This window comes from Marmota monax, unplaced genomic scaffold (assembly GCF_021218885.2).
Source record: "Marmota monax isolate L192 unplaced genomic scaffold, Marmota_monax_Labrador192_F-V1.1 WCK01_AAM20220418_F8-fsc00022, whole genome shotgun sequence".
In the NCBI taxonomy this organism is placed as follows: Eukaryota; Metazoa; Chordata; class Mammalia; order Rodentia; family Sciuridae; genus Marmota; species Marmota monax.
Genome location: NW_026695215.1, coordinates 15,016,467 through 15,042,793, shown reverse-complemented (window position 1 = coordinate 15,042,793; position 26,327 = coordinate 15,016,467). Strand labels below are relative to the sequence as shown.

General features: G+C 51.6%; 1 protein-coding gene across 5 annotated transcripts in view; it reads left to right on the top strand.

Moving 5' to 3' along the window:
- The first annotated feature begins 694 nt into the window (after positions 1-694).
- The window catches only part of Pxylp1 (2-phosphoxylose phosphatase 1), a 54,550-nt gene continuing 28,917 nt past the window's right edge, over positions 695-26,327 (top strand). The window contains exons 1-3 of one of the 5 annotated variants that reach the window (XM_046431712.2): positions 736-785; positions 1,165-1,341; positions 18,470-18,526. The gene's annotated coding sequence lies outside the window, so the exon portion shown is untranslated. Of the gene's footprint in view, positions 786-1,098; positions 1,342-2,732; positions 2,983-18,469; positions 18,527-26,327 lie in introns of those variants that run through there. The other 4 variants (XM_046431715.2, XM_046431710.2, XM_046431711.2 and 1 more) reach the window with 4 other exon arrangements.

The window sequence follows — 26,327 nt, the reverse complement described above, 5'->3', positions numbered from 1 at the left end:
ACTCAGATGGATCTTCAGTAGCTGACCCCGCTGGGCCGAGAAGCTGTGTATACGTGTATGTGCGTGAGCGCGCAACGCTCCGGAGTGGCTGAACACTGTTGGGGACTGAGTAGCAGTGAGGTCTAGAGTTGACACAGGCCGGATGTGGTCCGTGCCGGAAGAGAAGCGTGGATAGGCTTGGGGCGGGGCGCGGGGGTCACCGTGTAAGGATCCTAACAGTTTGGGTCCGCGTGGCACCCGGAGGATCCCAAACACTTACGCCCCCCTCGGCAATGAGATCGGCCGAGACAGGCCAGACATAGCTCAAAAGCACCCACATCAGGGCCCAGGGCTGGGCCAGGTCGGTCTCCTGGCCTTGGCGCGCGTCAGAGCACTCCCTGATGTCAAGTCGAGCGTTGCGAGACGCACAGGACCCAGCGAGTCGGTGGCCGCGGTCTCTGCGCGCTGGTACTGCGAGTGCTTTCGCATTGGAGCTCTGACGACCGGCCGGCCCCTGGAGACTGCTTAGCCTTTCCCAGGCAGCGTCCTTTCCCAAATCCCTCTGCGCCCGACGATTCTGCCTGCCTGCACTGCACCGCTGCCTGCGGGGCGGAGCTCGAGGGTGCCCGGCGCACGGCGGGCCGGGCTGGGGCGCGGCGGGGTCGGCAGGGGGCGCTGCGGCAGCCCGAGCTGCCCGGAGGCCGATGCGCGCCGCCCTAGCCTCCCCTCCCGCTTCGAGGAGCTGGCAGCCGGCGGCGAGCCGGGCGCGCGGCGGCGGAGCCCGGGCCGGGCCGGGACCATGGGCGGTGAGTGCGGCGCGCGCCCAGGCCGAGCAGTTGCTGTTGGCGCTGAGCGGCGCGGAGGCGCGAGGTGGGCGGGCGGGCGTCCACGGTCCAGGGTTGGGAGACTGAGGGGCAACGCGCGGGTAGGACAGAGGTGGGGACACTGGCGAGCATCGGGTCTGAGCCCAGCGACCAAGCTCCCTCCCCTGTCCCTGCGCCCTCCCCAAGTCCCAGCCGCAGACTCGCGCCTCCTCCCCAAGCCACTCTCCCGCGCGCCCCTTGTCCCAGCGCCCGCCCCCCCCCCCTCCGGCCCGGCGCCCCTTCTCCAAGCCCCGGCGCCGTCTAACCTGCCTGCAAATCCCCCGCTCCCGCCCGAGCCCTCTCCTCCGCCTTCGCCTACCAGGAGCCTTCGGCTTCTCCCACCCCTGCTCCGCGCCTCTCCTGCCGAGCCTGCCTCCTCCCCGTCCCCGTCCCCCAGCCCGCTCCTGCTCGGCCCCCGCACTCCTGCCGCCCGTTTCAGCCGGAATTCGAGCTCCCGGGATTCCCTTTCCCCGTCAGTCCCGAACCCGCTCGGGTCCAGGTAAGAAGGCGACCGCAACTTCTCGTCGGCCTTTCTGGGGTGTGGGACTGGCACCTCCGGGCAGCTACCTGCCGCCCGCGCGGCAGCTCCGGGTGTCACGGCCCCGCCGAGGGACCGCTCCGCGCGCGCAGGTTAACCTCCCTGCATGCTCAGGTTGGGGCTGTGTGTTTAGACCCCACATTGCTTTTGCCGGAGAACTTGAATACATCGCGATTTTTTAAAGAAACTGGTTTTGTCACATGCAAAAAAAAAAAAAAAAAAAAAGAATTAGATTTGCTCCGAGCAGGTTGCTTTTCTTTGCGGCTGTAGCTGGCTTTCAAGTTATACCTGTGGATGGGAAAGGATTAGCGATGCAGGAGAACGTGGAGCCATATTTTTCCGCTTCAGCTATAGGGTTGCAAAGGGCACTGTGGGGAACGAGGCTGTCCCCGCCTGGGTGGCCACTGTTCGTGGTAAGGCAAGGATGCTTTCGAAACATGCAACAAGTAAAATCATGAGGGGCGTGGAATAGATCCGGGGTGTGAGTGGGGAAATGTGGGATGGATGGCCCAGGAGCGGGCGGTTTGTGAGAGTTAAGCAACTTGCGGGCATTTGTTGCTGTTTGCAGAAGGCAGGAGGGTGGACCCTGAGTGTAGAGAAGACAGTGCTGAGCCCAGCCCACGCTTTCAAAGGAGACGTGACTGCAGTGGGGCTTGGCAGCAGCTCGTCCTCCTCAAAGGTGTTGGTGCCCAGTCCCACATCTGTGGGAAGAGGGTTTAAAACAGATGGCTTGGAAAGCCTTGTCGTCCCTGGAGAGAGGTGGAGATGCATGGTGACAGCCTGGAAGCCAGTGTGTGCATCCGCCCCATCCCTTTTCAAGGCTTTCATTAAGTCTTGGATTAAATTAATTGCCCATTTTCAGAGAAGAGACATGTCAGGGGTACTTCTCTTTTAGGTATTGGCTCCTGGCCAGCCCTCCCTCACAGAGGCGTTGGGAGGCCACATTTGGGTGCCAGGACAGGGCAGCCACCTGGCTTTCAGAACACCAGCACTCTGAGCAACGTGTAACTACCCTATCTGTAACTTTTTTTTTCCCCTATTGATCTGCTTGAATAGTAATTAACTCAATATTCCTTTACCACTGAAGAGAAAATCAACCAAGGGCTCACTGGGGTTCAGTAGGTTCCCTCTGAGTGTCCACAAATTCCTGTAGGCATCCTCTTGTCCTTTACTGTGATGAGCTGCTGTCAGGAGCCCTACTGGCTAGGAGCACCTTCAGGGATGAGATAGACCCACCTTTGTGGCCCCGGGGCCCTGCCTGGCACCCCCTGCCTGGTATTTTACTCAATGTTTGTTAAGAAATGAATTGAATGTGTCTTGAGTCCACTATCAGTGTTTTTCCATTGTGCTGAGCTGTTTTCAAAATGTTATCCTTCAATTCAACAGATTTAAATACAGACATGGCACACACAGCCTCACTAGAGACAAACTCATTTGTGTTTTGTGGGGGGTGGACAAGGAGCTCAATCTCCATATCAGTCTTTGACAGCTGTCTATAACCTCAGTGGGCCTCCAAAATTTCCAGGAAGGAAATCAGTTCCAGAAGAGCAGTCGGGAGGGCCATGGGCACCCTGAGGAGCTACTGAGGCCTCTTGCTGAGAGGTGAGTCCACCGCAGTGTACCCTAAAGGACCTGAGCTGCAGCCTTAGCTCTCTTGGGCATCCCCCATTCCTGCCCACTGGGAGGACACTCTCAGGAGAACGGGTCACTTACAGAGCCCCACTGTCCACTTTAGGCTGGGGTATATGAGTATAACTCACCCACTCACTCCAGTGGGTGCTCCCTACCCCAAAGTTGCTTCCTCTGGAGGGCTAGGAGTGCCCCTCCTTGCACACTTCTGTCAGTATAGCTTGCAGCATAATAGGGGTGGGCAGAGGCTGGTGCCTGGGGACTGCTTTGGTCTGTCCGGAGTGGCTGTGCTTCACGGGCAGATGGAGCAAAGTCCATCTCTCTGTCTGTGTGAAAGGTCAGCAGTGAGAGAGTACAGTCAGAGCTTGGGCCAGGGCGGGCCAGACCCCCTTTGTTCAGGAATCTGGGAGGGACTAGAATTCAGAGTGCCATTTGGATGTGGGAACCTGCACTGCCCCAGGCTGTCATGAGCTTATCTTTCTTACCCAGACTGCCTCTGTCTTTAGGTCTGGCTTTTACCCAGAATTCCTGCAGCTGGCACAAATCTGTTTTCTAGAAGAGGTTTAATTGATGCCTGCAGTTCATGAGTGAGAGAGAAAGGGAGGGGAAGAGAGAGAGAGGAGAGAGAGAGAGACTACTATCTCAAGGGCAGGAGAAAGGATGAGAGAATGTTTGAGGTCCTGAAAATCCAGAAGGGGAGATTCAGCCCCAGGATCTTTCTGGGACAAGGATCTTATTTGGTGGGTACGGAAGTGTGCCCACATTCTGGTGTCAGGATCACCATTAGGAGCAGTCACTGAGATAGACTAAATGGCCCAAAGTGCTGAGCCCCTGTTCAAAGCCAGCAGAGAGTTGGGCTTGACCGGGTAGGAGGGTGCTGGGCAGTTTTAAGTGTCTGTGAGGGGTGTGGTGCTTGGGTGGCCTGGGGTCTGACCTGGGGAGCCACCTTGCACTTGAGATGCTGAGGAGAAAGCCCAGGGCAGTGTCAAAAGAAGCAGCTCAGAGGCTCTGTGCACCTGCACTTGGTGGGTAAAGAAGACACAGCCTTCTAGTAGGATTGGGGAGGGGGGTCGGCTTTTGATAGAAGCAGCTTGCTAAGGACCCATCTTGGAGCTGTGAGACAGCCTCACTGGTAGCATAGGGATCAGTGCAGCCGCTCACCCTGCAGCCACTGCAGGGCTGCATGAGGAGGCATCTGGGAGCCCAGAAGGAACTGCAGGGTCTGCTCTAGTCAAGAAGGCAGGAGAGCCGTGGTCACCTCACTGGACCACATGCTCCCCACTCTGCACCGCACCCCTAGAGCCTGCAGGCTGCTCTGCCCTTTCTTGGATTTTGGTTGGGGAAGTCCTTGGCTTTGGTAAAAAGATCAATCCCTAGTGAAGGGGGGAGGAACCTCAGGATGGTGGAGGACGTTAATGATTAACGGGCCTGAGAAAAGAATGTGGACCAGCCTTCTGGAGGAGCTCCTGCTGCAGCGGGGAGGCACTCTTCATCACTTCCTCTTGGCTGGGTTGTCCGTCCACACCTGCCTCTGTCCATCCTCATGCCCACCCATCCGCACATGGGTTTCCCACCAGCAAAACCACCTGGGCTGGGCACTTGGCCGGAAGAGAGTTCTATCTAGTAATGAAGACTTTGGGAACTCAAAACTTCTCTTTATATTCACGGTTACCTCCCACGTGGACCTTCATATTCCTGTTTGCCAGGCATCCCTTTGTCATCTGGTTGCCACCCTCTCTGTCTCTATGTGCTACCAACTTCTTTAGGGAGAGCTATAGTCAACAGCATAGAAATCAGAGCTTCAGAAAACGGAGTGAGGTAAAAATTACTTCATCTGGTTTTGACCTCCTCTCCCCTCCCCTCCTCCACTTCTCTTTGTGGGCACAGCCATCATTTCTACCAAATATACAAGTAGTTTGAACACGATTTGTCCTACCCCTCAGTTACTTGGAGACTTGTGTCTTTCCAACCAACAAAACCACATAAGCTTGCTTTCCTCAGCCTGCACCATTCTTGCATCCAGCACCAGCCATCAGAGGTACAACAGTCTCGTTTTGAGCATTTTAACTACCAAATAAAATGAGGCTATTGCTTGCTAAATATGTCATCAGCAAATACAGGAATTAGAATAAAACATTTACTCCTGGATCCAGAAGTACCATTAGGTCCAACGAGTCTTGTTAACTCTTTATGCTTTTAAAATGAAAGAGGCATTTGGATCCAGGGGAACAGAGAAAGGTTATCAAATTATAACAGAAATGCTTGGAAGCTCAGAAATAAGAATGGAAAGATCTTACAGAAATAAACTATCATTTTTTGAATATCATGAATAGAATACAAATATATTAATTAGGACTTTTTAAAAAAGTATAGACAAATATAGAAATTTTTAAAGTATAGATTAGTAAGTATAGAAATTTGGCTTTATTGAAATATATCAGTTGTCATACATTGTGTTTATATACTATCTGACCATAGAGGCAACTGTATGAGTTCATTGATGAGATGGGATCCGCGATCTCATTGGATTCTGGCAAGTCTGGATCTACCTAGAAATAGGGAAATGGGACCTCAGAGTGGGTTAAATCCTTCTCCCTAGAAGTGAAATTTCTTCAGCAGAGAATCAGGATGTAAACTTGGATATTGCTGCTACAGTTGCCTGATAACCAGATGTGGTTACATAATTACTTGAAAATGGTCTCCTGCTTAGGGGTCAGAGTAGGTATTGGTTTTCTTTAGGGTACTCTGCAAGTCACACAAGCAAAACCAATGCATGTGCTGTACCACCAGAAACCCCCTGGAAGGGTTTCTCGGGTTCCTGGGATTCTGGTTCTCTTGAGGCTACAGGGCCTAGGTTTGTTTTTGTGTCTTCAGCGCAACCGTTAAGAGTGTGAACTCCAAAGCTAAATTGGCCTTGAATCCTGGACCTGCCATCTCTAGCTTGTACCCTTGTACCTTGTGACTCTGTTTCCTTATTTGTAAAACTGGGGTGATGGTAATACCTGCTCCCTGCTTTCTGGTATTGTGAAACTGAAATGAGATCATGTGTGACAGAACTTAGAACAGCACCCAGCATATGGTCCATGCTTAAACACTGTTAGCTCCTTACAAATACATTCTCCTAGGTGAACACACTGAGATGATGAGTATATGATAATACAAAGCACAGGATCTCTTGTGTTCCCAGGGAAGGACGTATATGACAGTGCAGAGTATTCCACAGTGCAGGCATTTGTGATGGTGTAGGCGTGACAGTGCGGGAGTATTTCCAAGCACTCACCTGGCTCTGGGCCTCGTGCTCTGGCCTGCGAGGCTGCGGTATGGCCTGGAAGGTGCTGACCATTATTGGGATGGGAGTGGGGGCGTGATCTTTAGCTGGTACATATCCGTATCGTATGACCTTGCCAACTGTTTAAGTCAGGTACTCATTTTGATTGGTGTGTGTCTGGCACTGCTGGTGGTTAATGTTTCAACTGTCACTCTGGGCCACAAATTGTTAGCAGGAAGCATGACAAGAGGCCATAGACTCAGTGTTTCCTCACCTGGTGTGACAATGCTATTATTGATCCCCGTTGACAGAATGCTGCCCTGGCGGCTGTTTTACAGGGGCCCTTCTGCAGTTCCATAAGCCACCGTCTCTCCAGAGACCCAGCTTTTAGAGCAAGGAATGGTGGTTGTAGCAGCTCCCAAGGGTAGATTGGGGAGGAGCCGACCACCAGGCTTCTGTGTCTGCTGTAGCTGGAACCTCCTTGGCCCAAGAGGCTGTGTTGATTGGCGCGGGTCCACCGACTGGTCCTGGAAAGGGAGGCCCTTCCTCCGCAGACCTTCTCTGCCCTGACTCCATGCATCCTCCAGGAGGTTGGCAGAGCAGCCTGCCTGGCCAGCACCTGCCACAGCAGAGTTGGCACAGGGCCTGCAGCCAAGGGCTGTGGACCAGAGAACCCTCCTGTGGTGGCTGCTTGAGCGCTTCCGCGCCTCGCTGGGCATGGCTCGCACACCCTCTGCCGTTTCCCAGGGAAACTGAGGGTCAGTTCTCTTGGTGGGCAGCCTGGTTATTTTTTATTCATTTTTAAACTACTGGGACTCAAAGTGAATGAGATGGTATTCTACATTTTGATACACGCCCCATGCTTGGAAATAGAGAACGGCAAATGATGCCAGTGGTTGGTTTGTCATGGGGAGTTGAGTTAAAGGGGGCTCCTTTTGTCTAGTTCCCCGGGTGCCCTCGCTTCTGTAGTTCCATTCGGCCCCTTGATTTCCTAGGCCCTGTCCATTTTCGTTGCCAGTCTGTCTGTCTGCCTCTCCATTAGGAAACAGACCTGAAAAATCAACGCTTGGGCATTTATGGCTGAAGGTCATGGCATAGAGCGTTGATTTTTTTTTTTTCCCTTTGGGCTCCATCTTCAAGGTGAAAAATTACTGTCTTTCCGAGAAACTAAGTATATTTTAGGAGATCACTAACGTCAGCAGGCAGGAGGATCTAAGCAAGCCAGCTCACAGGATCTCCAGCATTTCTAAGTTAGCAGCATATGATTTTTGATTTTCTCCTTTTGTGCATCTTGCTCTCGTGACTGCTGATTATCTAGAGGTGGCTGCATTCATTGGTGGTGTTTAACACTCAACTTAGAGTAAGTAATTGCAGTTGGTTGGGCTGAGGATAGTGCATTCTTTTTATTTGCTTTTTTTTTGGGGGGGGCAGGGATGCCAGGGATTGAACTCAGGGGCAGTTGACCCCTGAGCCACATCCCCAGCCCTATTTTGTATTTTATTTAGAGACAGGGTCTCACTGAGTTGCTTAGCACCTTGCTGTTGCCAAGGCTGGCTTTGAACTCGTGATCCTCCTGCCTCAGCCTCCCGAGCCTCTGGGATTACAGGTGTGCACCAACTCGCCCAGCCTTTTTATAGGCAGCAAATGCCAGAAAGGGGGGTTGGAACTCCTCACCTTGGTGCTGGCCCTCTGCCCAGTGCCACATCCCTCTGGCTCATGCAGCTCTCTCCCCAACTTGACTGGGGTGCCCTGGAGGGCCGTGGCCACACCCAGCACTTCTCAGAAGCTTCTCCTTTTGAGCATTAAATAGTCTCAGTAAAGGCTGGTGAATAAAGTAAGTGATGGGTAGTGGCAGGGCATGTCCGTTATGTCATTATGACATTATGTGTGTCATAAGGTGTCTTCCCAAAGCTCCTGGTTCAATGCAGGAATGTTCAGAGGTGGAATGATGGCATTATGAGAGCCATACCCTAATCGGCAGATTAGTCCATTTGATGGATTCATCATTTGAACGGACTCACGGGGTGGTAACGGTGGGCAGGTGGGGCGTGGCTACTGGAAGTGGGTCACTGAGGTGTGCCTTGGGGATTGATATTTTTGTTCCTGGTGCCTCACAGTCTCTGTGCTTCCTGGCCACCATGAGGTGAGCAGCTTTCCTCTACCCACCTTCTGCCATGATGATCTATCTGCCTTGCCTCAGGCCCAGAGCAATGGCGTGGGCCTATCACCTACTGAACCTTTGAAACCATGAGCCAAAGTAAGCTCTTCCTCCTCTAAGTCGTTCTCGCCAGGTGTTTGGTCACGGCAACACAAAGCTGACTAGCACAGTGTGTTTGGCTGCAAGTAACCAAAAGTCCTGCTTCCGAGCTTAACACCAGTAGGTGTTTGTTTGCTTTTCTCCTGTGACAGGTGTCTGGAGGCCGGAGGCTGCTGGTGTTGGTTTTCAGCGGCTCGTGTCTGGACAGACTGACTCTTCTGTTATGCTCTCAGCCCTTCCTTCATGGTGCAAATGTCTGGTTCAGAAAGGAGGCGATGCCAGACACATTGGCTCCTTTTGTCAGGAAATCAGATCCTCCCCAATAGTCCCCCGCGTTTCCTGGCCAGAACCCCATCACGTTTCTCCCAGTTAAAAGGGCCATGTAAACAGTCAGCAGGTACACCAAGGAAGGCTCCCTGGCTAGACAAATATGTGTCGTGGCCCAACCCTGTGGGCATCTGCTCTTTGCTCATACAAATTCCAGAGTGGCTGTTCCTCATGGGCGGGTGGAGGCTCCTAGGCTGCCGTGCTCACGTACAAGCATCTTTGTGAGAACAGGTCCCGGTTGAGTGGCCTCAGTAGTTGGAGGTTAACCCAGGGGAGGTGGCCTTCAGCCCCTGTCAAGCGCCCTCTCCCCACCTTCCCAAGTTCCTCTCCAGCCCACCCAGATCACAGCTGGAGGGGAGGAGGGGTGTGACCCTGATGCCCACTCTCATACATTGAGAAATATCTCCCACTACTTCCCGCTAATATGTGTCATCTCTTGGGTTTTGGTGCCTTCTCCTTCTTCAGTTGTTGTAGGTTACCGTGACAGGTGCTCCTCCGTCCAGAGCATCCCTGGTACCTGGTCCCCTCCCTGCCACCCCTTTTTCCTACACACACTTGCTGAACCCTGAGGCTTACTCTGCTCTGTGTCATCTGCCACCTCCCGTCCCGTCCAGCCCTGGGGCAGGCAGGTGGGGACAGTCCCCTGAGCCTCTGTAGTGTTGATGAGTTTTGTGGCATGGGTAGGCTCTGGGGGACTGAGGTTACCCGACTTTGGAGGACATCGCCCAGGCTTGGTTCCAAGTTGGCCTGAGTTTAAGGATGAGCTGGAATTAACCAGGTCAGGAAAGCTTGGGGGCCAGGAGAGTAAACGAGGCACAAACCCTGAATCACGAAAAGGAGCACACAGCTGAGTGGCTGATGTGGCCACTCATCCAGTGACGCTGTGCTCCAGGGCCTGGGCGGGCAGCAGTGGACAAGGCAGGTGAGGACCCAGCCCCAGCGGAACTCAGGCCTAGGCTGCAGGGGGCGAGGCTGTGGAGGAACAGGGCCAGAGCTTGAGGGCGGATCGTGGACCCCGCTCTGAAGGGTTTGCTGGGGGAAGCTGAGGAGGATGTGGGCTCTGTGGCTTGTGCCATCACCTCTCATGCCCCGTCCCTGTGTCTCGAATTCCTGTCTGGTCCTTTGCCCAGGCATTACTCAAGCTGTAAAAATAGAGTCTGGCACCAGAGCACCAGCGTGAAGTTGGAGAGGAGAGCTGGAACTGTCACCACACATCAAGGGGCTTGCCAGGGAGGGTTTTGATGGAGCTCTTTCCTGGAGCCCCGGGGACGAGGTTCTAAGTTGGCTTACGGTGTTTTTCTCACTTGGACTCATGCCAGTACTTCTTGCCACTCGCCCAGAATGTGTCCTGATGGTGCTGTTGCCCATCCTTGCCCCAGAGTCGACCCCCCACCGTGAGCACATTGAAATGGACACTTAACCCTGAAACCTGCCATGTAGGGCTCACCTGGCCACAGATTGGCTTGCGTGGAGAGGCCAGTCATCTCCCTGGGGCCCATGAGGTGCTGGCCTGCAGTCCCTCAGGTACCTATGTCCTGTACCCAGTGGGTGACTTGGCCAGCACTGTGGTCAGCACCTCCTAAGGCATTCACAGGTCCCAGCAGTGCCAGGGAGTGGTGTTGCCCTCCTCTTCCCCAGGGACCTGAGGGCTGAGCCAGGGTTTAGCAAAGCTGTCAGCTGCCCCTGTGGTGATGAGTGGCCCCCAGGGTGGCTTCCTGCATTCATTCTTCCTCCCAGTCCTATTTATTATAGTGAACTTGACCTAGTATGGGGATGGGGAGCTTCTGCTTGTCTAAGCCAAGGGCTCAGTGAACAGCTCTTTGCTTCAAGGTCGGTTAATCTGAATCCATAGACAGAGCCTGGCCCGTCCAGTGGTGTTCATGAAGGGTCTTCTTGGTCCAAGTGCTGTGGGAATGTGAATAACGCGGAGGAAGAGGAGCATCATTGCCATCCCGAGTGTTTTCCAGGTACCTCTGTTAAATCCCCACCCCCTACTGCCAGCTCCATGAGGTAGGTGATGTCCACCAGAATATAACCCCCATTGGGCCAATTTGGGCTACTAATCCCAGCTTCTTGTAGGTGCTCAGTAAATATTTGTTGATTGAATAAGTAAAACCAACCTGTACAGAAAAAGCAGCTTCAGCTCAGAGAGAGGAAAGAACTTGCCCAAGCTGGAAAGTGGTAGAGTAAAAGGTTTGGACCTCGGTCCCAGGGAGGTCCCATAAACTGCGACTCAGGGACCCCAGCCACCCAGCCCCGGAATATGGGTTGCTTGGAGGATAGCAGTGTAGGAGGGCCCTGCATAGTCTTCCCAGGCCTGTCAGGTGTATAACGACTAGTGTAACAAGTGTGACCCCTGAATGTCAGGGCCCAGGAGGTTGAAGGATGCCATCCCAAGGGTGGGAAGAACACATGGGAGCAGATCTCTCAGTAGCTGGAGGGTGACATTTCCACAGAACCACCTTTGTCCTGTCGGGCATGTGCTCAGAGACGGTTGGTGCTCCCAGCCACCCTCTACCCTGCTCTCTGATGCTTCAGTGCATGGGGACTGTCACCAATAGCACAGGGGGGCTTTGGGCCCTACCTCTGGGCCACTGTATGCGTTGACCCTCCTTGGAACACCTGTGTTTGTCGCCTGTGCGTGTCAGGTGGGCCCGACAGCCGTCACCCTGTTGGTCTCCCAGTTTCTGCTCTTCCCAGCAGCCCTTCCTGGTCTTCCCAGTCCCAAGTGCCCCTAGGCCCTCCCCGCAGGCCCCGGAGCCGGTAGTCTGTGTAGTGCATTTTCTTCTGGTGTCCCTGGAGCCCTGGGTCCTCAGGTGGACGGGGCTTCTGTACCATCCCCTCCCTGCGAACCCCAGCTGTTCTGCAGTTATCTGAATGACACATCAGGCTTTGAGTTTTGAAAGGGGGTACTTTTTCCAAATGACCGGTCTCTTTACAGCTTGTCATGTGCCCTCCTTGTAAGATCTTGCTTAACTACCTTGTGAAAAATTATTATTTAAGTCAGGCATGGCGGCTCTCGCCTGTGATCTCAGCTGCAAGAGACTGCTGGGACAAGAGAATTGCCAACTTCAAGGCCAGCCTGGGCAAGACCCTGTCTCAAAATAAGAAATAAAAGGAATGGAGATGTAGCTATGTGGTAGAGTGCCACTGGGTTCAACCCCCAGTATCACAAACTAACAATGATCATGAAGTTGACAGCATTGTCTTCCCCAATTTAAAACACACTACCTGTTTAAGAAAATCTAGAACATGCAGAAACATGTAAGTGAGAAAATAAGTCTTCTAGTCTCCACCACCTTTTTAAAGTGTGGTCCGCCAGCTTCCGTCTTGCAATTTATTTTGGAGAAAATCAAGATTACCTGAAATCACAGCCATAACCACTCATGATACTTAGTGCGAATTTTCTCTTTCCAGTGGTTTTTCCTTTTTTCTTTTTCCTCCCCCAATTGTTCCTTCTTAAAGTAGCAGTTATGTAAATTCATTTTTTTTCAAAAGAACACCAGCTCCAAAATTCTACAGAATACACAAATATGAAGTCCCACTCCCTCCTCTACCTCAAATTGCTCAGCCAAATTTTGTGACATATGTCCTTTATAAAATAATTGAGATCAAACTGTGCAAAGTGTTATAGCTTGCCTTTTTGACGTTGTAATACAATGTTGTTTGTCGTGTACAACTTACTATACAAGCAGAGCATTAAAAATAGTAAGTCCTTTACTCTTCACAGAGATGGCCACTATTAATCTGGCCATCTTTTAATTCTGCTAGATCTTTTTCTGTAAGTTTACCTGTTTTCTTACACATGTTAAGATAGACAATGTAGGGCTTGGGCGTGGTGGTGCACACCTGTAATCCCAGCAGCTCGGGAGGCGGAGGCAGGAAGATTGCAAGTCCAAAGCCAGCCTCAACAAAAGCTAGGCCCTAAGCAACTCAGTGAGACCATCTCTAAATAAACTACAAAAAAGGTCTAGGGATGTGGCTCAGTGGTTAAGCACTCTGGGGTTCAGTTCCCAGTACCAAAAAAAAAAAAAGACAATGTAGGTTTTACCTAAGTGAGCTGGCTCTGTATCTGTTATTACGTTGCTGTTTTACTCTCTGTTGTTTTTATTGGGGCTGTATTTCATGGAAGGTCATAAGCCCACCTCTTTCTTTTTAAGGCCGAATCATGTTCTGTTGCATCAACACGCTGCACTTTTCCGACAGTTCTCCAAAGGGCGAGCATTTCAGTTGTTTGCAGGTTTTACAGTGACTCCTAATGCTTTGTGCACACAAGGGAGCATTTTTTTTGTAGGGCAGATCCCAGAATACGAGCTCCTGGGGCACCAGGTGTGTTTGTTTATTGTTTTAATAGAGTTGACTTTCCTGGATTTAGAGGCCATTCCAGTTAACCATCTGTCGTGGAGAGTGAGTGAGAGAAATCTTCCCCTAGTGACTAACTTTCACTAGAGATGAGTGAGCTTTTTAATTTTTTGCCAATCCAAAGGGTGATAAATGAGAAATGCCATCTCTTGCAGGGGGCATGGTGGCACATACCTATAATCCCAGTGGCTCAGGAGGCTGAGGCTGGAGGATCCTGAGTTCAAAGCCAGCCTCAACAACTTAGCAAGGCCCTAGGTAATTTAGCAAGACCCTGTCTCAAAATAAAATATAAGGGGCTGTGGTTGTAGCTCAGTGGTAGAGCGTTCGCCTATCACGTGTGAGACACTGGGTTCAATCATCAGCACCATATAAAAGTAAAATAAAGGTATTGTGTTCACCTACAACAAAAAAATATATATTTTAAAAAATAAAGTAAAAAAATAAATAAAATATAACAAGGGCTGGGGATGCGTCTCAGGGGTTAAGAACCCCTGGTTCAATCTGTAGTACCGGGAAAAAAAAAGAGAGAGAGAGAGAGAGAGAGAGAGAGAGAAATGCCATCTCAGTTTTAAATTTGCAATCCCCTGCCTCTAGTTTTCTGGCACACACATACATAAATGCATTGAAGAAAAACTCAGCCATGTGCCTGGTTCTCTCACCTTTGTCCTCTGGCGACAGGTCAGATGCGTTTTCCCTGGCTATTGCATCGTTTTTAGAAGCTTGGTCGTTCAGCATCACCATCCTGCTGAGCTCCAGCAGATCACCTGGGGTGCTCCTAACCTTAGCTGATGTTCCTTGTCTCCAGAGGTCCTGGGAATGATAAGTAATGGGAAAGAAAGGAAAGCGAAGGAACACCCTGCGCAGAGAATTGGTACAGTGAACAGGAACCCAGTTAACATCTGAAGTGGAAGTTTGCTTGGGGTTCATCCCTCACCTGAATGGAGAGAGGGGGGTCCCCACAGACATCTCCAAGAGCTCTTGCTGTACGTAGACCCCCTCTGTGGACTGTTGGGAAGCGCGGCCTGCTCCCTAGGTGCCCCTGTGGATCATGCCTGGCTCTCCTAGCTCTTCTTTGGATGGAGGGATTCCGATTGTTTCAGAGCATTTAATATTGGTGGGAGCATCCGGAGGCTGCGTGGGATTGTGGAAGTCGTGTTGAGCTGGCTCCGTGTCCCAGAGCCCACTCCAAACTTCTCACTTTTCCGCAGAATGACTGTGTGAAGCTGGAAAAGACACTCAGCTTCTTGGGCCCCCTGGGGCTTGCGTGGTGCAGAGGACCAGGGCGAGAGGGTTTGGAGAGCACGGTGGAGCATGGGCTTGCGGGTACAGGTCAGGTCCAGCTCAGTATTAAAGAGAGTCCCTAAGAATTAGCACCTTCTAATAGTGAGATCGGCAACTGCCAGTTTTCAAAAATGCTCCCACAGGCAGTCGGCCGCTCTGGGCGGAGCTTTGTGCAGCAGCGGGGACTTGCTCCTGAACAGACAGGCGCCAGCCCTGCTGTCACATGCATCCAGATCCATTGCAGGAAGCAGCCAGCGGGTCAGGTATTCCTGGGTGGTCACTCCATTATGTAATGACAGTCCCTAGAAGTGTCATGAAGGAGATACAGGGTGACTAGAGAGGGTGAGACAGGATTTGGCTCTCATCAGGGAAGAGCCAGGGCAGCTTTCCTGAGGAAGTAACCTCTGCGCAGGGACTGAAGGATGACCCAGGGAGCGGTAAGGTAGGATTGGAAGGACAGAGGAGAGGCGCATGCTGGCCAAGGAAGGCAGGATGGCAGAAGTGTTCATCTCTTCCCTCCACAAGTCGTGATTGAGCCCCTGCTCTGGGTGCTGGAGACGCAGGTGTAGAGGGCAAGACTGATGAAGTCCCCGAAGAGAGTGGCAGAGAGCCTCAACATAGCAGATCACCCTGGTGTCATTTCACTACCATCCTCGTCGTCTGGAGGTGGACTAGGCCCAGCCGCTGGTGCCCTGCAGGTGTCTCACCCATATACTCAAGCCATAGCTGCTCTGGTTTGGTCACTCACATGATGATGGCTGGGCTGGGGAGACACACAGCTGGGAGATGGTACAGCTGGGGCCACGTGGGCATCCCTGTCTCTGGGTGGCCTCCCATGTGGCTCTCCAGTGTGGTGGCTTCAGAACACCAAGTGGCCTGTGAGGTGGCTGCAGCATGTCCCTTAAGGGAGGGGCTCTCACCTCCATCCCTCTTCTAGGCAGTTCCAGAGGGTCATAGATTCTCCATCCTGGGTTCTTTCTCGTGGGGGTTGACGCCCCTGTGGGCTGACTCCTCAAGCACCGGCCCAGCAGACTGTCTGCCCTGACTGGGTGGACACGCGTGGACACGGGCTCCAAGTCTCCAAGGAGCAAAGCTCTCCTGTGAATCCGAGAGCTGTCGGGAGTGGGAGTGAGGCTGGACCAGCAGGGGCCCTTGGAGGCCGTGGGCAGTGAGTGGTCGGTTGTCATCGTGAGGAAAGCATTGGGGGCAGCTGCTAGAGGGCCAGGGAAGAGTGGGGAAGACATTTCTTTGGGGAAGAAGAAGAGTTTGTGTTATGTTTTAAAATCCATATGTTAGAATGATTTGTCCTACAAAAGAATATTCCCGGCTCTAAGGGAGGAAGCTGAGCTCTCCACCGGATTGAGTCACTTATGCCAGGATCAGCGTTGTGGCAGTCTGTGGTCGAGTATCATATCACAGAGATCACAGAGTTAGTGGGCAGAGACACCCCCTGTGACCTGCACAGTTCAGTCAGTCACCCAATGCAGTCCAAGCAGACCTCCTGCTGTGGCTTCCTGCACTGCACATAGTAGTGCCCCGCCCGTGACTGACTCAGCAGGAGAGCTCTTTGTGGGGTTCACTGTGAACACTTAGAAACTCAATTTATGAGAACAAGTACTTGCTCGTTTATCTCGGGTTTGTGGAAGCCGGTGACTTAACAAGGATCAACAGCTGCCCATTGCTTTGCATTCTGGACATTACTTGTGTCGACAGCTTCTTTCTCATTAAGTGTCATTGACCTTGAAGCTTGCGTTTCATTGCCACTTTAACCTAAGCTGGAACTCAGAACAGTGTAACTGCTTCACTGGCAGGGACCAGGTAACAGTTCAGATTGCAAACTAAATGGCTGTGACTCCAGGGCCCAGCGCTTAGCTCTGTTCAGGCTCTCCTTCTCGCTTGGTTAAGTGCAGAGGAGCCACAGATAGTGTGGAGAGGGTCAGGGTCTCCTCAGGTGTCAGCATGGGGAGAGCCCCTAGAGGTCCCTGCCTCAGCCCCTCCTGGTCTCCCCAGCAGCTAGCTGCCTACTGATCACCTCCAGGGGCATGGGAGGGCTCATTCTGTGCTGACCACACTGCCTGTGAGGCAGCAGCATTCCAGAACATTTTAAGGGCACAGAGTTCCTGCTCATGGGCACTGGCAATGATAAGGACCCAGGGAGACGCTGGTGCTGGCTCCCTGTCACGAATGAGCCATGTGCAGTGAGCACAGGGGTTTGCCAGAGCTCTACAAGTGAGCTCCTCACCTGGAAAAGACTTCATCAGACAAACACCTTGCAGTGGCCAACAGAGCTCTCCTGTCCATGGCTCCGCCACCCCTGTGTCCACCCAGAGCAAAACCCCCATCTCTGAGGTGCTGTTAACATAGACCCTCAGGCATCAGAAAACGTAAGTGGCCTTGCCAACCCATGCACTCGAGTGTCCCTGATTGGCACTGTACATCTGTGATTCTCAGGAATTGTTAATTTTTTTTTTTTTTTTTTGGCTTTGAAAAAAATGTGACTTTTATCACCCAAACCTTTATTACATCCCACTTTGCGTTTCCAATTTTACAGCCTGCCTATTTAATCCCTTTGTGCTTTCCTTGACATTTGAAGAAACTTTTAATTGACACAGTTTTGCTTGCAAAATAAAATCTTTTAAAAAAAAACAGTTATATTTTTGAAGTGGCTTTGTGGGGAGCAAGTCATGCCAACTGTGTGTCCCCCTCTTCGCTGAGGCACTCGGAGTTGCTCTTGACATTCTAAACTAAGAACGCTTCTACAACTTAGGAAAGGCGGTGAGGCGGGACCCACGCAGACTTCTTCCAAAATGTCAGAAAAAAATCACCCCAGGGAACGCGGGCGTGAAAAAGCTGGCGTGTGGAAGCCGTGTTCGGTCTCTTCTGGCCCCGAGAAACCACCAGTTTCTTCTGGAAAAAAAAGAAAAAAAAGAAGCCACCAGGGAGAGCATGGTTGGAATAGTTCACAAATAAAAGGGGGGAGAAAAAACCTTTAATATTCCATGAACTTAAAATTGCTAAATCTGCAGGTTATTGGCCTCGAATTCTTTCTGGCAAGGAGCCGTAGCTAAATAATTCAGGGTGCATAGTTTAAAACATGTAGGACGTGGGATGAACGGTCTGGTCGGGAGAACGCGTGCAGGTTGCCCGGGGCCGCTCTGGACTGGGCGGCTGACCACACATGAGCCGGCGGCTCCGCTGCTTTTCAGACATATAATTATGACTGTGTATGTGTTGGTTGCTAGATTGCTAGTGCCAGGGCCTTCATCAGATCAGTGAGCTTCAGAATGATTTTTTTTTTTTTTTTTTGAGTAATTGTGCACATTGTCACATCTTCCCCGATTGCGGGTTGTCACAGAAATCCCTTTCCTCCCTTGATCCTAACAGAGCCCGATTCCATTCAGACCTTCATCAGGAGGTGAATCTTGGTTTCACCCATTGCTGTGGTCCTTTCCCAGTGCTAGGTTTGGGCCTGGGCATGTGACCCTCTTCTGCCAGGGAAATCTGGTGGAGGGGCTTCTAGGAGAGAGGAAATGCACGGGACTACCCCTTCTGCCTCCAGGTATGGCTGCGTTGCCTGGGAGCATGGCCACCATCTTGTGACCCTAAGAGAAGCCAGCCTGGGGGCTGGACAAGCACAGAGGGTTGCCAAGAGCACAGAGGGAGAAGGGTCTCGGCTTCCTGATGATGCCCTAGAGTTGCTCAGGTACCAAGCCTGGGGCTGCTCTGTGCCTGGAGAATGTCGACGGGCCTCTCTGGGTTAGCTGGGGTGCTCTGTGGTCTGAGCCAAGAGTCTTCATGGGTGTGTGAATTATTTAAATTAAAACAAAAAGTGAAGTTCAAAGAGAACAAAGGTGTCCATGATCACGTCACCTTTTTATCAGATCTGAAAGGGACATTCAGCCTGGGCAATGACGAGTCCTCTGCCTCGTGCAGCTCATCATATGTGTCACTTTTTTTCATCACAGGTACGGACAGAGCTGTGAAGGGGACCTGTGTGCTGTGGTGCTGATGGCGAGCTCTAGGTACGATGTGGGTTGGGCTGCTTCAGAGAAATGAGACAGCGACCGCTTTGACAACTTGTGAAATGGCTTTTTTTTCTCGTAGAACAGTTGCAGCTGGTGGGCAGTGGAGGAGAAAGGTGGCGTTGGGCCTGCAGGGTTCTTCTCCCTGGTGCACTAGGGTGCCATCTCTCGTCCCTGTTGTGTAGAGCTGGCTCACCCCCATCTCAGTGTTCAGACCGTGCAAAGTGGGGAGGAGAAAGGTCAGGGTGGGCGGGGGCAGACAGCCGCCTCTCCATCTGGCATCACCAAGGAGTTCCGATCACAGCTCATTGGCCAGAACTTGATCATTTGCCCACAATTAGTTGCCAAAGAATCTAGGAAACATCATGTCTAGCTGGGTGACCAGGCCTCTCGTTAAAGCCCAAAGGATTTTTCCCATGAGAGGAAGGAGACTAGACAATGGGGACAGTGGCATCTGCCACAGAGTGTGTCTGAGGAAAGGATGTGGTGGTGTGAGCCTTGAGGCCCATGTTCCCTGCACAGTCTGGGGCCTTGAGCCAGCGCCCACCTGTCCTGGTCCCTCTTCAGGTCAAGGACTTGAGCCAGGTGATGTTTAAAATTCTTCCAGCTCTGACCCTCTCTGGCATTTCCAGGGGGCGTTCTGTTGCTGGAGCTGGGGGAGAGGAGGCACTTGACCCCTAGAGAAGTCACTGCTGACACTTAACGAAGAACCCGTTATCAGCTGGGTTCCCTGCCGTGTGCCTTACACGTATTAACCCTGCTTGCCCTCACACAGCCTCTGAATGGCCCTGTGATGGTGCCCATGTCATAGAGGGCCACCGTGGCCCATGAGGGGGCAGAGCAGGGTTCCACCATGCCCCCCAATCTCTGGGCTCGCCCTCAAAGCTGAGTGGGAAGGACTGGGAAGTGAGGAGGGATTTGTGGGGTGTGGCTGGGTCCCAGCAGGGCCTGAAAGCAGGGCCCAGAGCACCGGGGCCCAGTGCTCCTGTGTCCGGTGGCTGCTTGGGGATCAGTCTGCAGCATTGAGCGGAAGCGCCCTCCCACACTGGTTCCTTCCTACCCTAGAGGTGGCCATCGCCACTTTGTTTTACATGGGACAGTGACTTGGGTTGTATCACCTCTCAGAGTGCCCAGGTGGGGGAGGCACCCGGAAGGTCAGTTGTGGTGCCAAGTGCAGTGTTGAAGGGGGTGTGCTCGAGGCTCCTGGGCCTCCTTTAAGATGCTGTTACTGGGAGCGGCAGGAGGCTCGGGGCTGCTCCTCTCCAGGCTTTCTGGAGGACGCCAGTCCTGGGAAGAGACAGAAGAACCCTGGCCCTAGGACATGAGGGTCAGTCCCTCCATCTGGCACTGCTCGGTGGCATGACTGCTGAGACCCCTCCTCTTGCCTATAGATGAGTCAGCTTTGTGCCTAGAGGGGACTCCTGGGAGGCAAAGCGAATCGGTGAGAATGTTGTCTGGTCCCACGGATGGCAGGACTCCTTGGGGTCGGTGGGTCAAATGGCCTGGGTAGAGGGAGTGAGGCCCTTGCAGCCCACACACGGGTGGGTGCTGGGCCACAGGCGAGCCCTGGCCTTGCAGGAGCTCACCCACATAAGACAGAGGCTCCCAGGCCAGCCCTGTGGGGCCTCTGGGCAGCTGGCTGTCCCCAGGCCCAGCACTGCCCTGCATGTGTTGCTGGACAGTTGTGGCCTTGCCTCTTCAGGAAACCTCCCGCTGCATCCTGACCTAGGTGCAGGCTCTGCTGCCCCCTCCTGCTTCCCCCTTGGCCTCTGCTCTCAAGTGCCTAATGATCATCTTGCCCATTTCTTCACTGACCAGACTGTGAACTTCCCTTTTATTTTTCTTTTAGTTGTTTAACCTTTTAAAACTGTACCAAAAAAAAAAAAAAGGAATAAAATAAATAGCTTTTTAACTCCAGACCCATGGAAGCAGAGAGGAGCACGTGGTGAACACCGGATCCCTCAGGCAGCTTCAGCAGCTGCCCACATCCTGTGTCCATGCCCCTCAATCTTTTTGTCTCCCTGCAACACCCCCTGCCCTTGGAATACTTTAAAGCACGTCCTAGATCTTGTATCACTCTTCCACAATACTTTACTGGATTTCAGCTATGACCTGCAAGATGGCCAAAAAAAAAAAAAAATGTCCCCTGTTGTGTGTCCTGGGTCACTTGCGATGGTTTCTGACACCATGTGATCTTGAATCGAGTGAATGAATGAATGAATGAATTGGCTTTTACTTTTAGAACCAAGCCTGCACATTGGCTGGAGACCCTGGAATGTGAATGCTGTGAGTTCATGTCACTGTTGTAGGGGACAGACAAGGCAGGGCACCAAAGACAGCAGAAAACAGTTTTATTTGGCTGCAGCCAGGTTCAGAGGGCACAGCTTTCACTGTAATCAATTAATCCCCTGAACCCCAAGTTCAGGAAGTTTCAGAACAGTATACCCAGCATGTAAGGGGAGGGGCTCAAAAGTTCACATAAAAGCAGCTTTTTCTTTCACTGTCTGGGCAAGTTAACCCTTCAAGGACAGCACTTGAGAAGGGGAGAACTTCTTCTCCCCTTTCTTTCCTTCCCCTGCCAGCTGTTACCATGGAGCCCAATGGGTAACTTCTCTTATCTTAGAGATGTAGGCATCTCTGTGAAGCCCAGCTCAAGGTCAGAGGCCTTGTTAAAGGATTTGTCTTTTTTTTTTTTTTAATCACACTTTGCATTTGCAAACACACTTTTACAAACTACTCTACTGGATAAATTTTGTGAAAAACTAGTAAGGAGGTGTTCAGCACGTGGAGTGATGATTTCTTCCAGGCCAGTGGCCAAGTAAAATAGAGCTACAGAAAAATAGGGAGTTTAATTACATTGAACTCTTTTGTAGAGACTCTTTTGCTGACAGTCCTAAAATCAGCCATGGTGAAGATTTCTGGAGAAGCCCAGTTAAGATTTTCTGTGGAGAAGGGGGTGCCACTACATCCCCTCCGTCCCAGGTGCCCATCCCACTGCCTGGGATTTCCAGGAAGCTCTGAAATCCATCCATCTTCATCCAACTTCAAGGTTGGTTTATTCTTAGCCAAGCATCTTTGATTTTGCAATTAAACTCCACTCTGAGATGACCTTGAAGAGAGAGGACTAATAAGATGATGCTTTTACCTTCGCTTGGTTCATATTTAGATCACAATTGCATTATAATAACATTATTATAATGTTATATTTATTTAGGCCCAAATGATTATCCCCCCCCAAAATCAAAGCATAGAAGACATCCAGTGCATTTTCTTTATTAAATACCATCTTTCTATTCCCAGTAATGGTATTTTACTGTACAAATGAAAGATAATTGAGTGCATATTTTCTTTCAAGCAGTTGTGGTCATGTCTGAAACCCTCAGTTCTGCCCCTTTGAAGGGGACCCTGAGATCAGGGTCTGTTGCCTGATGTGGCATTTCCAGATCTTAAAAGGTTAAAAAAAACTGGGGGTGGGGGGAAGGCCAGAACTTGGCCTGTGGAAACCTCTGGTGATGGAGTAGTAGCTTATAAAAGTGCCTTTGACACAGTTCTTTTTCTTTTTAACGCAGAAGTGGTATTTACTGTAACATGATGGGAACTGCTTATTAACTCTTACTGTTTCTGGAATTATATTCTAAAATCTTTTCTTTTGCTACTCAGATTTCTTTTGCTACTCAGATTTGTAGGGAGGTGGGATTGAGTTAGCTGAGTTTTCTGTTTTTTTGTTTGCTGTCTAATTAGGAATTCAAAGTAATTATTCCATTTCTGAGTTTCAGATATTTTTACCATGTGGGTTTAGTACGGGGGACTAAAGCTGCGTCCAAAGGCGTTGACCATGAGCCACTGTTACATATTCAGCCGGACACAAAACAGTCATTCCCACAGAGGTCTTTATGGGAACTGGGACATAGTGCCTGTTGAACCAAGAGTATCCTTTCCATGGAAGGGGATGGGGCTCAGAGCTGTTTGGGGATGAGGAGACGAGGGAGTTGTAACAGCTCAGTACCTCCTGCTGCAGGTGCAGCCCTGAATTGTCCCACAACTTCTTTTTTCTGGGCTGTGAGTGGGCAGACGTCAGGCCTGGCTGGACCTAGAGTCCTGGCTGTGACTGGTATGGCCTGCCTGCGTGTGATGGGGACCTGGAGAAGCTGCAGTCCACCCCCGGGGTGGGCACAGAGCTCCCCAGCAGAGACTGCAGGAAGATGGCAGGCAGGGAAACCAAGGATTGCGCGGCTGTTGTGAGTGTCCTCCTGGCGTGGGAAAGGGGAAGGAGCTCTGGGAACTATGTGTGCTTCCCTGTGGGTATTTCCCCGTAGAGAAATAGTCCCAGCCGCAGGGCCTGTCCTCTGGTAACCACAGTAGACAAGCACACAGGCACATAGGCATGTGCACACCCTCCCCCTTGGGGTCCCAGCTCCCGCCATCAACACAGCCTCCTTCAACTCCATGGGAAGTTTGCATTCTATCATAGTTATTTTGTCTTGGGGGGGAAAAAGTAAATAAGGAAAATCATGTCCTTCATCGCCAAACTGGGACTGAAGATCTGGAGAGAGACAGTGAGCTGGTGATTCTTGATTTTGGGGGGTGGGGCCCAACACGCTGAAACAGATGTTCTGGGCTGGAAAACCCAGGACAAGGTGAGACAGGACAGCTGAGTCGCCCCAGGAGAGACCTGCATGGAGCAGGGCCACCAGTGTTGTCTGCCTCCCTTGAGGGATGGGGCTGGTGACCGGGAAGTGGCCAGGTTTTGGGAGAGGAACCCCAGCATGGAGCAGAACCCTAAGTTGAGGAGAAAGGGTGAATTTTTGTGTTTAGAGAGGCACACGGTCTGTGTGGCTGCTGCAGAAGTGAGGCCCACACAGTCCTCCCCGCGCCGTGCTGCGGCTCTGCCTGTCTCCATGTCTGCTCCTCCCACTTTTCATATTCTTGTCTCCAATCTTATTTAAAAGTCAGAATCCCACGACTCAGAGAAGCAAAGTTAACCGTGTGTCAAGAAAGCGCATGGAAAATAGGCAATGAGCCGGGATTGAACAAAGATCTGTGAGTCTCTGGAGTCTCATGGTTTCCACTACATTAGGGCTCCGGGGAGTCACATTCATGAAGAAGCATCCCCAGTGGGGAAATACCCATGCACTCTGGCTCCTGTGCTGGACACGCATATGTACACACGCGCGTGCGCACACGACATCCTCCCCTCAACACTCTCTGGGTTTCTGCTCGCTCCTCTTCTGACTCTCCTCTGACATTTTCCAAAGACTAGAAGCAGTAGTTACATGATCCCAGCCATCTGGTCATCCCAGCATACCCTAAGTATTTTACATCTAGACTATATACAGCCTCTTTCCCAAAAAGCACTCTGCAGATTAAAGAATGTCATTAAGATGGAGATTTGCACGTGGTGGCCACAGATGAGGTCACGGAGATCGAGATCCCCACCGTGAATTTCCTGGTGAAGACGTGAGGCATTTCCTCCCTATCACATCAGCTAGCTTTTACTTTGTATCAAGTTCCCAAAACCTATTGGTTTATAACAGCAACCATTGTGTTTGCTTTGTGAAGTCCTCCTAGTCTGGGCAGACTCTCTGGATAACAGTCTACTATGGCTTGGGCAGAGCTGGATGGTCCGGGATGACCTCACTCATGTGTGTGTGTAATGATTGACAGGCTGGTTGTTTGAAGAAAGCCTCAGCTTGGAGTGCTTGCCCACACTCCACATGGTCCCCCACCCTCCAGTAGAGGAGCTTAGGCATCCTCATATGGTGGTCTCCGTGTTCCAGAAGTAGCAAAGGAAGACAAGCCCTCAGGCATATGTACACTTCAAGCTTCTGGTATTGTTCCATAGGCCAAACTGAGAGTAGGTGTAGGAGGAAACTATGGAAGCCCATAGATGTAGAAAAGCATAAACAACCAGAGGCCATTACTATAACATATCCACCATGCAATAAGCCTAAGATTTAACTCAGCAAAAAATAAAAATAAATAAATAAATAAAAACGTTCTGCCTGATGCCTACCTGGAGACAAGGCTGAACCACATTGTGGTTAAACCCACATGAAAAGAGATGGCAAATCGAACCATAGCTGACTAGCTCTTGCCAGTCACTGAGGTGGTAATCCCTGGGAACTAGAGGCAGGAAGTCACTGAAAGGCCAGACGTGGCCCAGCAGCAGAAGAGAGGTGCTCAATCTCCTGTGGGCAAACAGAGCAACCAGGAGGCAGGTGTGGCCTCTGAGGTGACAATGCAAGAGACCCCACCTAGACTCAGAAATCTGGGTGGGTGATTTCCCACAGTGACTCCCAGGTAAGACTTGAGCCATCGCTGCAGAAGGAGGGATGTAGACAGGAACGCGCAAATATTGAGTGTTCACACACCCAGAGGGACCACAAGAGCTGAGAAACTTCCACTCTAAATTTTATTTCCCAGGAGGAAGGAAGCAAGAGCTGAGGACTCAAGACAAAGTGGTCACACCCAGTCTCTGGAATATCTTTGCTATGGTGGGGACTGTACTCAGCCTGAAATTTAGTCCTCTGAGGTAATTAGTCCACTTTTCTAGATGAGGAAATGGCCTTAGAGAGGATGAATAGTTGACTGAAGTCCTGGACCTTGCCCTTTCTCTGCCTCTGTCTGCCTGTAGGGTCCCCAAATATATAGCAGCAAGGGACAGCCAGGCCTATAGGTCCATCCTAGGGGTAGAACTTAGAAAGGCCCCAAAGGCCAGTTCCCAGGCAGCAACTCTAGGAGATATTCACACAAAGGAGAATGAGAATGACCAAAGGTGGACATTCAAAAAGAAGGTGGCAGAGGAAACCATGAAGAAAAGCCAACATACTTGTTTGTGGTGGCGATGCAGAGACACCAAAAGGGTTAAATTTGCTCTGAGCCTTTTCCCTAGTCTTCTCTCTCCCCATTCTTCACATTAAAAGGATCACTGTGTCAGGAGGTCATTGATGGCATTTGAAGAAGCTGCTGCCCCTTGAAGAGCGTGAGAAGCTGAGCTGGGCATGTCCAGGGTGAACTCAATCTGTGTTGATCAGCAGATTGTGGCCAGAGTCGGTGGTGTGTGGGAAGGACACTGTAACCCATAGAGGGGAGCTCTAGGGGCATCGGGAGCTCCTTTTGTGCCCTGGCACCACCACTCTGCCTTGTGCCCTTGGGTTCCTGTTTTCTATCTGCACGTGGGTGATGTGCACGCCCACCCTGCAAGGAGTGAGCCAGGCAATACCCAGGCCACACGGCCGCTGCTTCCCACAGTGCTCGGTGAATGGAAATGCTTGGCTTTGAGCTGTAGGCTCTCTGGCCAGAGAGGGCCAGGGGCTCCTACTCCTAGGAGGAAGGTGGTGAGCGACTACACCACCTTTCTTCAGAGTAGCTTTGAAAACCCTGCAGACGGACGTTTGCAGGCCCATGTGCCACTTCCGTACCTGTCCTCTGGGAGCTTGTGGTCAGCGAAGCCTGCCCAGGGTAGGGGGCAGAGACCGGGGTGCCACTCAGGCTGTGCTCCCTTGGTTTACTGTTGCATGAGGAACCCACCAGACTGGATCAGGAGCCAGAGTCCCCCGGGGGTTGACACTATCTGAGATTAGGGTTCGTGGGCACCAAGGGCTCACCCTCTGAGTGGCCACAGGAGGAAACCATGGTCAGATGAACCCGATTCTGTTTCTTTACTGTGATCTCAGCCTCTCGGGGTGCAGTGCAGACACCCTGGCCTTGGCCTTCACTGAGCCTAGATTCTGCCCAGCCGCCCTCTGGATCTGTGGATGTCCTTACCAGCACCTCCAGGAGGCAGCTAATGGGACTTCAA